At 33.7% G+C, this 15,104-nt stretch overlaps 1 protein-coding gene across 1 annotated transcript in view; it reads right to left on the minus strand.

Annotated features, from left to right (window-relative positions):
- Hcn1 (hyperpolarization activated cyclic nucleotide gated potassium channel 1) overlaps positions 1–15,104 on the minus strand; it is a 347,574-nt gene that overhangs the window by 111,059 nt on the left and 221,411 nt on the right. The gene's annotated exons all lie outside the window — the stretch shown is intronic.

Consider the following 15,104-nt stretch of genomic DNA (forward strand, 5'->3'; position numbering starts at 1 on the left):
TTCTAGTAAAGGTGTTCGTAAGCTGAGAAATGTAGCAGGTGGGTCCAAGCAAATGAATCCCAAGGTAACAATGAAGTCAATACAATACAGATTAGGTTTTATGAATGCAACTTGAGGTTTGTACAGTCATTAATATGTTATGTTTTAGAAATGAAAAGCAACCCTGCTTGGGAAACATAGTCATATCTTGTTAGACATTCTACAAATCCTCAAAGCTGTCTTATATTAATTATGATGTATAAACTTCTGATGTCATTTCAAAAGTTTATTCCAATCTCAGGTTTACCGAATAAAACTTGTCAAATAAGTTTTCTCTAGCAGGAAAATGTAAGCACCTTGTCTGTATGTTTCATTGTTCTGAGACTGGGGTCTTGGTATATGGCATCCTGTTTAGGAGTACAAACATGTGTCACCATGCACGTCTTAAATTCAAATGCCTCTCAAAGGTTGTCTACCTCCCTAGATCATGGCTTGCATTAATTATGAGACACATATAAAATCAAAATGGTGAGTCATTAACTCAACCCCAAAAGACAAATGCTAAAGATAATAGAGTATGAAGACTTTTCTTTACGCTATTTCGTTACTAATAAAATGAGGTAGTAGTAACAGATGAATAACTAAAATCTTTGTAAACTATGAAATATTTGGTGTCACAGTGATATAAAGACATTGAATAAGTTTACATTAATCTTCATTGACTAATTTTCAGTGCTCTTCTGCAAAGCCTTTCTTAGGTTTGCACAATACACACAACTTTTAACTCCACTATGAAGGATAGCGTTTGTAGTGATATCAGTTGCTCTTGACTAATGCAAGGTCTCAAATACATTTTGATATTTTATTAAAATTTTTTGGTTGATACAACTGTGCCTGGAGCTATTAAAATGTTTCATAGGCTGTGAGAACATTAGGATGGATTTTGAATACGTCGGTTTACAAGGTAAATTTCAGACCATTTGTTGAGGATGATTCACAAGGAATGACTTTTCTATTAAGAGTTAAAATTGTACACATCAGTCTTGTGTTTACCTGAGTTGGAATTTTTAATTGTACTTTTGTATTATGAGATAACTGGTTATAGTTGCATGGAAGTGCTAAGAAGGTGGGTGCCTAAGCATTCTTCACTCAGCTTCCTCTGTGGTGCTGTCTTCAAACCAAAAACTACAGACATAAAAACATGACTGGAAAAGGACATAAACACTGTACATTGACCTCGTTTGTATTGCAGCAGTGCATTTTGGAACTTGCTCATTTTGTTCCAAGAAATTTTATTACGTAGGTAGGTTCATGCATTCATCAGAGCAGCCAAAACATTGATCAGTTCTACTGCAGAGATCATGTCTAGTCCCTTTAGAGTGGATTTAATGCTAATCTATGATATGGCATATTGATGATCCTTCCAGCATTTCCTGTAACTTGTTGATTATGCCAGAGGTACTTATATTTTTTTAACAATTCTAAACATCTATTCATTCATTCTATAGATACATAAAAACTATCCTATAGCACTGCCATGGAACATAGGTGAAAATTCTGGTATTGGTACAGAATCTGTAGGGATGGAACCTCAGAATTATGGGTAAGCAGACTTCTCACCATGAGTCCTGTCTTTAAGACACCTTTAGCTTTTCTGTGGCTGCTATCACTATTATTTATGCTGCAGCATTTCCACTACTAACCTAGCCCCACTTAGGTATTGGCCATGAGGGAGACACAGAAGATGTCTCACTGTCGATTCATGTCTATATGTACCCTACTACCCCACCAATTGACAGGTATCTGAATGGCCTCCCACATAGTGTGTGTGTGTGTGTGTGTGTGTGTGTGTGTGTGCATGTGTACTGTTGCCACTCTACAAGCTAACTCCATTGTATATGTTTCCAGTAGATGTTACTGAAACTATAAAAAAACTAACAGGAAATTACTGAGAATGTTAAGATGATAGCAATACACAACATTAACAAATTTCAAGTCCTTTTGAGAGTATGATTGTGAGTAATTTCAAATTCTCATGATCTGAACATTATTCTTGTACAAACAAATCTTGTGTAAATGACTTTTGAAAAGCTATTTAAAAATACAATGAACAAACATTATGGCATTTTCATTGATTTTATCAAATCTATGCTTTTGTTTTTTTAATAGGATGTGATGAAATTTAAAAGAAAAAACACACACCCAAGAGCATTGGAACACAAAATGCTTACTGTCAAAACAAGCAGCCACAATTAGCAGAAAGAGGATTTTTAATGATGCTTGATCCTTGCTGATGAAGTAAAGACATTCTCTGACATTACTTTGTTCAACCCAGAGATTACAAAGGTACAAGTGTACACATTTAATAGCAGCTCAGCTGATTATAAAACAAGATACTCATACATTTATTTGTTAGGTTATCCTCTTCTGATAGTATAATGGACCCACATAAAATTTTTATTTTGTACCTTATTTCAAGAATATGTCAAGGTTTTCCAATTGTTCATATTTCACGAACAAGAGACACTTAGATATTCCAGGAACAAGAAGCACATATTCAAAGAACAAGAGAGTATATTCTATGAAAGTCTTGAACATACTTATTCTTTTAAAATAAATTATATTCATGAAATTCTAGTCATACTAACAGTCCAAAAATCAGTTCATTATAAACCACACTACAAAGGCTTTTAGCTTTATTTTTTATTCAAATAGCATTCTTTTGTTTTATAAGGCCTTAAGCCATTTCTTACATTCACATATAACTTCAATGATGAATCTGTAATATGTCAAGGTATTGACCACCTCATGTGCCTGAATCTGTCCATATATGAGGGCTGGAGCCATATCTTGGGGCTCTTGTAACAGTGTATTTTTTTTAAATGTATCATTTATTAAACTTTTGGTGTAGTTGTTGAATGGGATTGAAAAGAAATAAATTTTGGATGTGACTATTAAATGTCATGCAAACAATGCTACCTTTTCCATATGGCTCTTTGACATATTAAGATGGAAGGGGAATAATTAAAGTATCTAAGAAATTAGTCCAAAGGCACTTTTTTTTCCAGGCAGGTTTTTTTTCTTCTGTGCTCTTGATTATACTGGACAAAGCTGGCATATGGAGATCTGCCTGCCCAACCTCTTGAGTTCTGGAATTATATGTATGCACCACCAGGCAGGACCTAAAAGAGACTTCAGTTCTATTCTTATCATTTATTTCTTAGATTTCAGAGGTGGCAGTATAGAATATTGGAATTCTTAAAATGAAAAGGAGTCTTACTCTTCTTCACTTTATATTTTTATTTTTTATTTTTATTTTATTTTATTTTATTGACATGGATCTCTTTTTTGTAGCCCTGGCTATTCTGAAACTCACTATGTAGACCATGCTGGTCTCAAACTCATAGAGATCCATCTGTCTCTGTCTCCCGAATGCTAGGATTTTAAGCCAAGTACCACTACACCTGTCTTAAGCCTTTTCCTTAAGGTAATACGTCAAGATAGCAGCCAAACTCACCTGTGTAAAGCTATCTTTGCCCATTTATTTTCTCAGCAAACAACAACATATATATAATATATATATATATATATATATATTATATATATACACAAATGTACACATGGAAGTGCATAGAATTAACCGTATAACCTATGACGTTTTTTACTTACTGAGTCACAGACAACTTTTCTACTCATTACATTTTCTACATAACTTCTTCTATTTTTCTTCACTTATATTTCCCAAGAAATCAGTTATGGATCTCTCTGTACATTTTCCATATTCATGTAAACACACACACACACACACACACACACACACATACAAACAGAAGTCCATTTGCATATTCCAGGAATTCTATACAAAAATAGATGGCAAACATATCCCTAGGTACCATTTAGATGACACAATGCTCCTTCTCTGTAATCGAATTTTTCAATTTATTTATCATAACGACCAAAAATACCATCTATGTTGTTGCAAAACAATACATAGAAGTACATAATGGAACTTGTTAATTTAGTTGCATTTCCATGACTATGTAACCTTAGAAACCTTAGAAGGTATTTGTACATTTTCGAATTGCCCGTTAGCTTCATTGACATTCTTGTTTTATCTTTATTAAGTCAGAAACTTTTCTGATAATTTTTTGCCTAAACTGAGAGAAACATTGCATAGTGTTTCTGGGACTGCAAAGTAATATGGTCATTATGGAAAACAGTATAAAGATTTCTCTATACTTTTACATTAGAACTGTCATATGATCTATATGTTTAACTACTGGATGTACATTAAAGGCAATACATTCAGCATGAAGAGTGTTTACACTTTCTGCTCATTGTGGCATTTTTCACAGTTGCCACACAATAAACAGAAACACAATGCCAGTCTCATGATGAATAAAGAAAGTATAGGAGAAATAAGCATATTATTCACCAATGAAATCTTGCTACTTGTGAAAACAGTAGTAGTGATTGGAAAACATCATAGTAAATGAAATAAACCAGACAGAGAAAGAAAAGCATTACATAACCTCACTCATGAATAAGATCTAAAAGTACTATTTTTACGGCTGTGGAGAGTTGCATGGTGGTAGAATGTCCTGGTAGGTAGGCTCAAATGGAAGGTGATTGGCAAGTAGTATGATATTATTAGATAGACGTAAGGGGCCATGGTGTGCTCCTATACAGTCAAAGGACAATGTACATTATGAGAAACTAGAGAGGATTTTGAGTATTTTTAATTGTAAAATGTGCTTGTAAAGAGTAATATGCTTAAATTGATTTAAACATTAGGCAAAATATACATTTAATGAAACTTAACATGGTATTACTTTAACACATGCAATTTTGTATATTTATTAAAATGTTAAGTAAAATTTTTTCCTGTATATTTTCTTAATATATGCTGGGGTAGTTTTTTTTTAGCCTCAGTGTGTCCTTTTGCTGATTTGAGTGTGTCTCTGCTGTAACTATAACATCAATTGTGGTGGCATTATAGTTTATTTTAATATATACTCAATGGTAGTACACTATTTCTATCCCGAGCAAAGTTTAAAGTGAGTTACTCTGTAAAGGGATCTCATTAAGACCTTGAGTTAAACAGGTAAAAACATGGATAATCAATGGTAGGTATAGTACAAACAAGGTAATTAAGCAGAAAGAATGACTGAGAAAAGTCATGAGGCTTATAGTTTATGCCAACACTGGTGTCTATTAAGAAACCTGAAGGGATAAGGGTTTGTTCTTGAACAGGATTGTTGACCTTGGATCCTTCTGTCTTTCTTCTGCTTCTTGTACAACAAGTGAATAGTTTTGCTCAGCCAAGTCTTCTCGTGGTTTCTTCTTTTCTTCTTTTATTGAAAAATAGATTCTTTTTTCATTCAATATATATATAGATTAGTTTTCATATTCTCTACTCCTCCCACATCCTCCCTACCTCTTCACCCCTTTGGATCCACCCCTTTTCTATTTCTCATTAGAAAAGAACAGACTTCTAAGAGATAACAATCAAACATGACCCAAGAAAATATAATAAAATGAAGTAAACCTATCATTTCAATGTTAGGCATGGAATCCCAACAGGAAGAAAAGAGTCCCAAGAGGAGGCACAAGAGCCAATGACCCACTGATTCTCACTCTCAGGAGCCACCTAAAACCCAAGAGTGATGGTCTAAAAAAAGTATCAATCAAATGACTTCTTGTGATAATCTACTATACTCAGAGACCACTGACTTAGAGAAGCTTTCTTGTTTTCTCCAGCAGCAAATGGGAACAGATGTAGAGCCCCACAGCCATATGTTACATAGAGAGTCTAAATAGGAGGCCTTCATCAAATTCCTTTCTTCTGAGATCAGGAAATCCCAAGGAAGAGGAGGCAGAAATAGTTTAAGAGTCAGAGGCAATGATGAACACCAGGAAATCAGTCTTTTCAATCAACTAAGCTTTATGTTGTTTGTTTGAGACAAGTTATCTCTATCTTCTGTTAGCTGTCCCTGAACTCATTATGTAGACTAGGCTGGCCTCTAAATCATAGATATTTACCTGCTTCTGCCTTCTGATTGCTGGGATTAAAGACTTGCCCAGCATTGGAAAGGTTCTTGATTTCTGAGATTAATGGCTCCTGTGACCATACTTTCCAGAGATATCATTCATACCATCACTTGACCAATAGTTAACAATGAGAAGAGAACAAAAATGCCCTATTGAGGTCACAAATTTGCCAACAGAAGAAGTAATATATACTTTTAATTATATTTCATACATTATTTTTCTTTGTCTGTATATTTGTGTGTGGGTGTATGCCATGGAACACATGTGGAGTTCAAGGTCAGAGGACAACTTTTAGGAGTAGCTACTTTCCATAAACTATGAATATACTGGGCATTAAATTCGGATTTTCAGGTTTGACAAATGCCTTTGCATACTGAGCTATCAGGCCAGACCAAGAACTAATATTGGAGTCCATGTAATTTAGTACTAGAGAACAGGCTATAATTGCCAATATCTACTGCTCTCATTTTTATAGATAGACTAAATTTTAGCTTTAGACAAAATATTAAGAATAAAATACAAATGATCATTATAAACATCACATTTAAAATATGGGTACCTTAATAAAGAATACTGAGAAGCCAAAACTTTGTAAAAATCCTGAAACATGTCTTTTTATTATAATTATTACTGGTGTTATTATACATTTTATCTCTTTCTATCTTTTAAAAATCACCTCACTACATTTTAGTCTACAGTGATAAGAATATAATCTAATGAATTGTAGACCATATACTTAATGTACTTTAGCTTATAGTTCAAATATTTCAAATTATATATAACTTGATTTTAAATGAAAGTCAACAAATAAATTGTGTGTGAGGTAATTTAATCAAAAATTTCCTTATCTTCAGCCAGGCAGTGGTGGCACACGCCTTTAATCCCAGCACTTGGGAGGCAGAGGTAGGCGGATTTCTGAGTTCGAGGCCAGCCTGGTCTACAGAGTGAGTTCCAGGACAGCCAGGGCTACACAGAGAAACCCTGTCTTGAAAAACCAAAAAAAAAAAAAAAAAAAAACCTTATCTTCATTTCAGTAAACAAAAAAATTAACAATGTTCCTTACATAACAACTTTGTAATTTTTAAGGTGCTTTACTTATATAATTAATTTATCAATGAATAATTATAATTGATGATAATTTGTGAGATGGGAATATCATTCAGTTTCAGAGTGTTTGGTAGTATGCATGAAGCCCCATGCTCTATTTCTAGTACCAAAAACTCAAACACACATGCACACACACATGCACACACATACATGCACACACACACATGCCCCCCCACACCACACACACACACACATGCACACATACACACATACACACACATATCCCCCCCCACACACCACACACACACATGCCCCCCCCACACCACACACACACATGCCACACACACACACATACACACACACACACATGCACACACACACGCCCCCCCACACACATGCCCACACACACACACACACATGTCCCCCACACACACATGCACACACACACGCACACACACACATGCCCCCCCCCACACATGCACGCATGCATGAGCATGTTTGTCAAGTTCTTCCCAGAATTTTATTGTAGAAATAATGTAGTTTCATATTTTCCTAATTTGAACATAAAATATTTTCTAGGCATTTTTCTGAAGATTTTCTTAATTATTTTTCAATTTGGTATCACATAAATTGCAGAGAAAAGAATAGGAATGTGTTCTAGAACTTATGTATATTACATCCTAATTCATATTTAGCACCTTTAGCATAAAAATGTCAAACAAAACTTTCAACTCATCAGATTTCAGAGAAATTGTAAATTTGTTACTATAGAAGGCTGAATATTCCTTTATTAAATACCTGAATTATTATAATGTATAACAAGAACAAGTATAAATATGTTAATTAATATAATCTCAGGAGAATCTGAGATATAATGCACTAAGAGTCATGTACACACAAAGAATCTAGGGCATAATCACATGATGGAAGATGTAAGAACAGTGTGAGATCAGTGAACCTAAGTTATTTGATCACTGTGTTCAACCTATTTCTCCAATCGCTGAAGAAATGTGTTACTATATCACTTACAGAGACAGAAGCCAGAGAGGTAGACAGGTGCATGGGGAATTCTATGATCAGATAGAACAGTATATATATATATGTATATATATATTGGAGAGTGACAAGTAGTGAAGCTTAACAGGTTGTCAATTCCCAAGAGTATATGTTCATTTGAATATGTCATCATTTCACTTCATATGTGCCTGTGACTATAGTCAGGGCAGGAGATGTTTGGTCTTCTTCAGTTTCAGAGGCTAGGAGACCACAACCATTAATTGACTTTGGTATTTGTCATTGTACAATGACTAGTGGTTGCAATAAAGTTATAGAGGCCTTCACATATAAATTTGATTTTTTTATTTTGTTAGTATATCTCTGAAGTCATTAAATAGATAAATTTCTGACAAATAAAAACAACTAATAACTACACTAATAAAGTGTCTACCTTAGATGGAAATTTTATTTGTACCTTTTTACTACTCATATAAATGTGGTCAACTTGGTTTGCAGTGTTCTTAGTCAGAGCATGTGCGAGTTAATTTTCATGGAGACTGAGAATGTAGCAATAAGTCATGTTGTTTATAATATCAAAATGAACTTAACCAAAGGAAGTAACCCTTCTATTACAATATTTGTGATGTCACTTGACAAAACTAGACCTCAGTGCACCAATTATATATTAGTATGTTGTCATGGTTTGAATATGCTTGGCCCAGGGAGTGGGACTATTTGGAGGTATGGCCTTGTTGGAGTAGGTATGTCACTGTAGGTGTGAGCTTTAACACCCTCCTCTTAGCTGTCTGGAAATCAATCTTCCACTAGCAGCTTTCAGATGAAGATATAGAACTCTCAGCTCTGCCTGCATCATGCCTGCCTGGATGCTGCCATGTTCCCTCCTTGATGATAATGGAATGAACCTCTGAATCTGTAAGCCAGCCCCAATTAAATGTTGACCTTTTAAGTGTTGCCTTGGTCATGGTGTTTGTTCACACCAGTAAAACCCTAAGACATATGTTAAGTGAAGTAAGCTGGACTTTGATAAATAGTGTATGTTTTCTCTTATTTGTGGAATCTGTGATAAAAATATATTCTATGCAGGGGAAAATGGATTGGTTAGGGTGAGTTGAATGACAAAGGAGAGAAGAAAAGTAGGAGAAATTTATAGTAAGGGGTGGCATTGAAAACAAATTAAATGCAATGATACATATAAATCAAAATGTCAGGATAAAATAACAAAATTCCTCATTTCATATGTCAATTTAAAATTTTATAAAATATATGAAATAAAGTCAGAGCAAGTTTAGTATTCAGTCAAAAAAAGAAAAAAGTGGAGGAGCTTGCTTTCCCCTGTTTCTTGGTCAATTAATCCATTGAGTTATTTGTGTACTTTTTTTTTTTGGTTTCAATAATGATGATAAAATGCAAAATTTACAGAAAATAGATCTATAAACTAAAAATTAATGATGCTTAAATCATGGATATTTTTGTCATATTTATTTTAATGTGGTACATTATATTAGAAAAAAAAACTGATCAAAGTTTGGTTTTTCTATTAGCTCAAAGTTTTAAACTAAGAATTCAATAAAAATACTTATAAAATTGTTTCAAATTGAAAATTACTTTAAATATTTATAGTGATTTCACCATAAATATATATATTTTTTGCTTTTTTCGAGACAGGGTTGCTCTGTGTAGCCCTGGGGGTCCTGAAACTCTCTCTGTAGATCAGGCTGGCCTTGAACTCAGAAATCTACCTGCCTCTGCCTCCCAAGTGCTGGGATTAAAGGCGTGCGCCACCACTGCCCGGGTCACCATAAATATCTTTTCAGAAAATAAAAATATTTTTATGGCCTACTTTTTTCTACAAGTAGATTGAACATTTTAAATTTAATAGTACAGTTGAATAGATTGAGTTTATTTAATTATTTAATTGTAAAGTCAAGTAATTTTATAAGGATGACTCTCAAACTCATTTGTTTTAAGATGGTACTTTTGAATGTTATACATCTACTAATATGATATTTTCACATATTGGTCATGAAAAAATCTTAAACAAATTAAGCACAATGAAATTGTGAACAGAGACCCAGAAGTTTTGTGAACTTTGTTTGAGTTGGGGTGTCATATTTTTATTTGAACTATTTGGCCTAGAACACACTATTTAACTCAAGCTGGCCTTGATCTCAGCCTAATAGTTCAGCTTTCTGGGTACCAGAATTGCAATAGTGAGCTACCAATTCTAGGTGAGTAATTCTTCCTCTAGGCTCAAATTTCTCCTCTAAGTAAAGCTCCTACCTGGTACACAAATGAAGCAGAATAGTTATACATATAAGACACTGCTCTGATATTAATTTTCAATTATTATATTATAAAATGTATCAAATATATAATTTGGTAATACAGATATTTATGTTATCATATTCAAAACAAATTTTAGATAATATTTTGAGATAACTTGAAGACTAGACAGTTTATATAGCATATCACATGGTATGAGGATAATTTGTATTTTATGAGTATTAAGTGGGACAAGCTATAAAAGTCTGACACATCAAAGACTGTATATTTAAGGGCAAATAATCATAAAGCTTTCTGTTATTTACATAATGTATTTCACCAACTAAAAGGTTAAATTGATTAATGGTGTTTGTATTTTTGTATGATTGATTATAATCCACATGCATACATTAATGCATTCTCCTGCTATGTGCAGTTCTGACCTTTTCACAAATACATGTCATAAGAAAATATTAAAATTCCATTTCAGATATGGAAATAGCTAAGACACAGAAAACAAACCATAGAGAAAACAAATTTGTATAAGAACATAAACTACTTAAAATTTAGTCCTTCATATTGAGGTATATATAACTTTTATTTTGTCACTATAAAAACATACTTTCACTTGTTACCAGCTCTGACCCTCCACCTCAGCAAAGGGAGACTTTTCCCTTAACATTTAATATATCTTTGTGTATTGACAGAATGCCACAGCTTTCTCACTTTTTCATTTTCTATATGGATTTCTACAGGGCTTATGCTCTTTCTACCAAAGCTAAGCACTAACACTGCAACGGAAAAAAATATTGATCCAACAATTTTGTTAATACATTTATAGAAGTTGCAATTATAAAAGATATGGGAGAACACCTTTTATATTTACTGAGGAAAACTAAGTTTTCTATTATTGTAAACTGTGAATATGTGTTAACATGTATAAATATTCAGATGTTTCAACTTTATTTTACTCTACTGTGTAGGAAGGATGCATTTTCTTACTTGTCTCAAGTCTCATCTGGTTGCCTATCATTGTATGATACACAAATAGATCCCAAAAGAATCATGTGCTTATGGATTCTCAAGTATTATTTCAATAAGAAATATTGAAATAATATTGTAATAATATTGAGATATTATTACAGTAAGATCAGAACCACAAGCAAAATCATTGAGTATGGTTTATATGAATCTCTTATAACAACATATTAGATCTTATGATTAGCACAATAGCTACTGGAAGCTATAACGGTCCTTCTTTATATTTCTTAGAAATGATGATATGATTCTGAGTTCCATTAACTTGCCCATGGCCTCACTGTAAGGACATCTGTCTCACAGATGCCTGACCTACTGACTGAAAGCACAATACATTTTCGGCAGCACTTTAATTGGTATCTTATGTTTGTTTCATATAAAGGTGTTTAAAAGAAAAAAAGAGCATGTTCTGCATAAATCTTTACCATTTTGACAATTGTAGTTCAAGTCAAATTATTATTAATTCCACCTGGGCAAAACAGTATGTCACACAATGTCATCTTTACTACCCAATGTTGTCATAATGATATCAGTCCCTAGCAAGCACTAATCCATGCCATCAGCACTTAACAAAATTGAAATTGTGTAGGAAACACCTCTCTTGTGCAAAATTTATGTCAATCTTAGGATTAAGTGATCATTCTAACAACTGCGAAATAATTATATGAATTACCAATTACACATATTAGTAAGATCTAAATTCTGAAGGAATCACCTTAAATTGCATACATATAGACAAAAATCTTCAGCAACAAGTAATTTCAAGTTGCTATATTGCTTATGCAATCTAAGAGATAAGCCTGGGGAATACTCTGCTGTGTAAGGTGGTGAGAAAAGACGGGAAGGATTGAGCACTCAGCTATATTTAGAAGCCTAACTCTCAACTTAAAGCTCTTACCCTGTGATGCCACTCAGTGTTCTGTGTATTCTTAGCAGGTAATGCATCTGTTTCAGCATTTCTTCATGGATAATCTGTTTTGACATTTAAATCCACATAAGCTTTATACAAATGTAAGTTTTATGATTCACAGAATCCTCGATCTGATCCCATGAACAATTCTACAGAAAATTTAAACACCAAATAGTACTTAGAAGAGGCAAAAGGCAGAATATATTTTGTTAAATTAATAAAATAATACTACAGATCTCTATCTCCCTGAGTCTCTGTCTCTCTCTCTTGTGTGTGTGTGTGTACACACGTATGTGCATGCACTTGTGGAATAAGAGAAAGAAGAGTAGGAAGAAGAAAGAAGGAGAGAGAGAGAAAAGAAGTAAAAGAAAAGATTCCATATAAAATATTTAGAAGTTCAATGCTGAGTCCTTCAGTCACACCCTTGAATACTCGTGCAGACGCAACTGGAAGTGTGTAGCAAGTAAGTTCAGAAAGAAGACTACTTAAACAAAATCTGTTCCCTATTTAAAAAAAAACTTACTGCTTTTGATTCTACAAGCATACCAAAGCTGGGAAGATGGTGATTCATGCATAATTCCCGCTGTCAATGAGCTCCTTTAGATTCTCAAAAATAAGAATAAAAATACATGGGCAAATCTTCAATTTGACATATGGCATTAATAACCCAAGAAATAATGCGAAGCTGCTTCTCACTGAATGCCAGGCTAGTTCTCTTGAAATAGTCCATAAGGAAGGTGATTTATTTGCTTTCTTATTAAAGAAGGAAATTACTCAATTGTTTTATACTTCAAAAGAATAATGATTTTCACAAAAAGTTCTGATGCAAAAAAAAAAAAAAACCCAGCAGACATAAACAATCCAACTGATATTATTTTTTATTGATTAGCCATTGTTTTTCAAGACTCTTATCGAATGATTTCAGAAGTTATCCTCTGATCCTCCTATGGAATCATTTGCTTCCAATTCTATTTCTGTAGCCAACATCCTCCACTTTAGGAAAAGGGAACAGCAACCAGCATTTCCTGAGGCAGGCATACACTTAGTACACTTTATGTGGAAGACTGAACTGAAGCACCTTAATGAGATAGAATGCTAACTTTGATGGTTAGTGAATTCTCATTAAGGGACACTCAGATTACACGTATATCATATCTTAGTACCTCAGTATGAAAGAAAATAGCACTGAGATTTCCACACACCATTGTTGACTGACTTAATAATTAACAGCATGCATTTCTCAGTCCAAATGCAGTCAGGGAAAGAAATAAACATTCAAGTTGTAAAATTTCTCCTGTACCCTGCTTTCATGATTTTCTCAAGCTATTCTCAAACGGTTTAATTGTTCTAATGATTTAATAGTCTTTTTGTCTACACATGTCTGTAAGTATTATAGAACTAGATACATAAAATTATCAATATTTTCACATTTGAATGTATGCATAGATCCACCTCAGGCTGGTCTAGAGGAGGTGCACTGTAATGAGATCCCTTCTGACCAACAAACATCCTTTCCTCACACTGAGGAAAAGAATGGGAGGAAAGTACTCAACACTCTCATGGGAGAATAAGACAAAGAATAGCTCATAATAATCTTCCACATCTCGTTATAAAGGACTCAAGATTTTCTCTGTTGATTCCCTTTCATTTAGTCAGGGAACACATTACAATGAATGACAATGTCTTTGGAAGACCATCAGGATACATCTCTACATTACCATGAAGTCAGCATTCAAATACTTTCAAGTTCCAGAAGTTTCACAATTGACTACAGCTGTGTCAACAAGGATGTATACATCCTTGTTGGAAACAATTATAAATGCCAATCCAAAGATAATTGGGTTTGTTTCATTTTGTTTCATGTTTTTTTTTTTTTTTGCAACACCATTGAAGAATTAATTCTATAATCTGAATGTGTAAATTATGTAAAAAAATTTAGGTAGATAGCTTTCAGAAAAATAAGAAAGAAAAGGATATTAGTTACACGGATACAAACACAAGATAGAAAGAACATGAGAAACATCCTAGCTGTATATTTTATGGGGAAAAATAAATGGCATAAAATTAAAAGTAAATAGCTGGTTCCAATCAATTAGAAGAAGACTGGTGAGACTAAACTCTGTGAGTATCTGAGTGTTGATTTGGGATGTTGCAGTTAATATGGGATGACTTTGAATTGTCTTATTTTACCACTGGATATATAATGTATGGTTAAAATGGCTCATAGCTCAGAAAGCTGTTTTCCCTCTGTACTTTAGGGCAAGTTTTAGTAGAAAAAGATACTAGAAAGATGGATTCAAGATGCAAACTCAGGTAGACATGATTCCTTCTTGGGAACAGTAGCAATATTTAGAAACAGAATTGAAATGACTGTTTTCATGAGAGTATCAATGAGATATTACTAGCATTACTGACATTAGTATGATCAGCTGCATGAGAGCAGCTCAGTCTTTCTGTGCTATATACTATTATAAATGCCAATTCAAAGATACTCGGGTTTGTTTTCTCATGCATATTTGGTGTTTTTGGGGTTTGTTTGTGTTTTTTTTCCCCCAACACCAATAAGAAGCTAGTACAAAGAAAACCTTAAATTTAAAATCAAAGTAAATTTTGTACCATTTAAGAAATTATAACTCGGCCCGGCGGTGGTGGCACACGCCTTTAATCCCAGCTCTTGGGAGCAGAGCAGGCAGATTTTCTGAGTTTGGGCCAGCCTGGTCTACAGAGTGAGTCCCAGGACAGCCAGGACTACACAGAGAAACCCTGTCTTAAAAAACCAAAAAAAAAAAAAAAAAAAAAA

The sequence above is a fragment of the Arvicanthis niloticus genome, chromosome 19 (genome assembly GCF_011762505.2).
Source record: "Arvicanthis niloticus isolate mArvNil1 chromosome 19, mArvNil1.pat.X, whole genome shotgun sequence".
Taxonomy (NCBI): Eukaryota; Metazoa; Chordata; class Mammalia; order Rodentia; family Muridae; genus Arvicanthis; species Arvicanthis niloticus.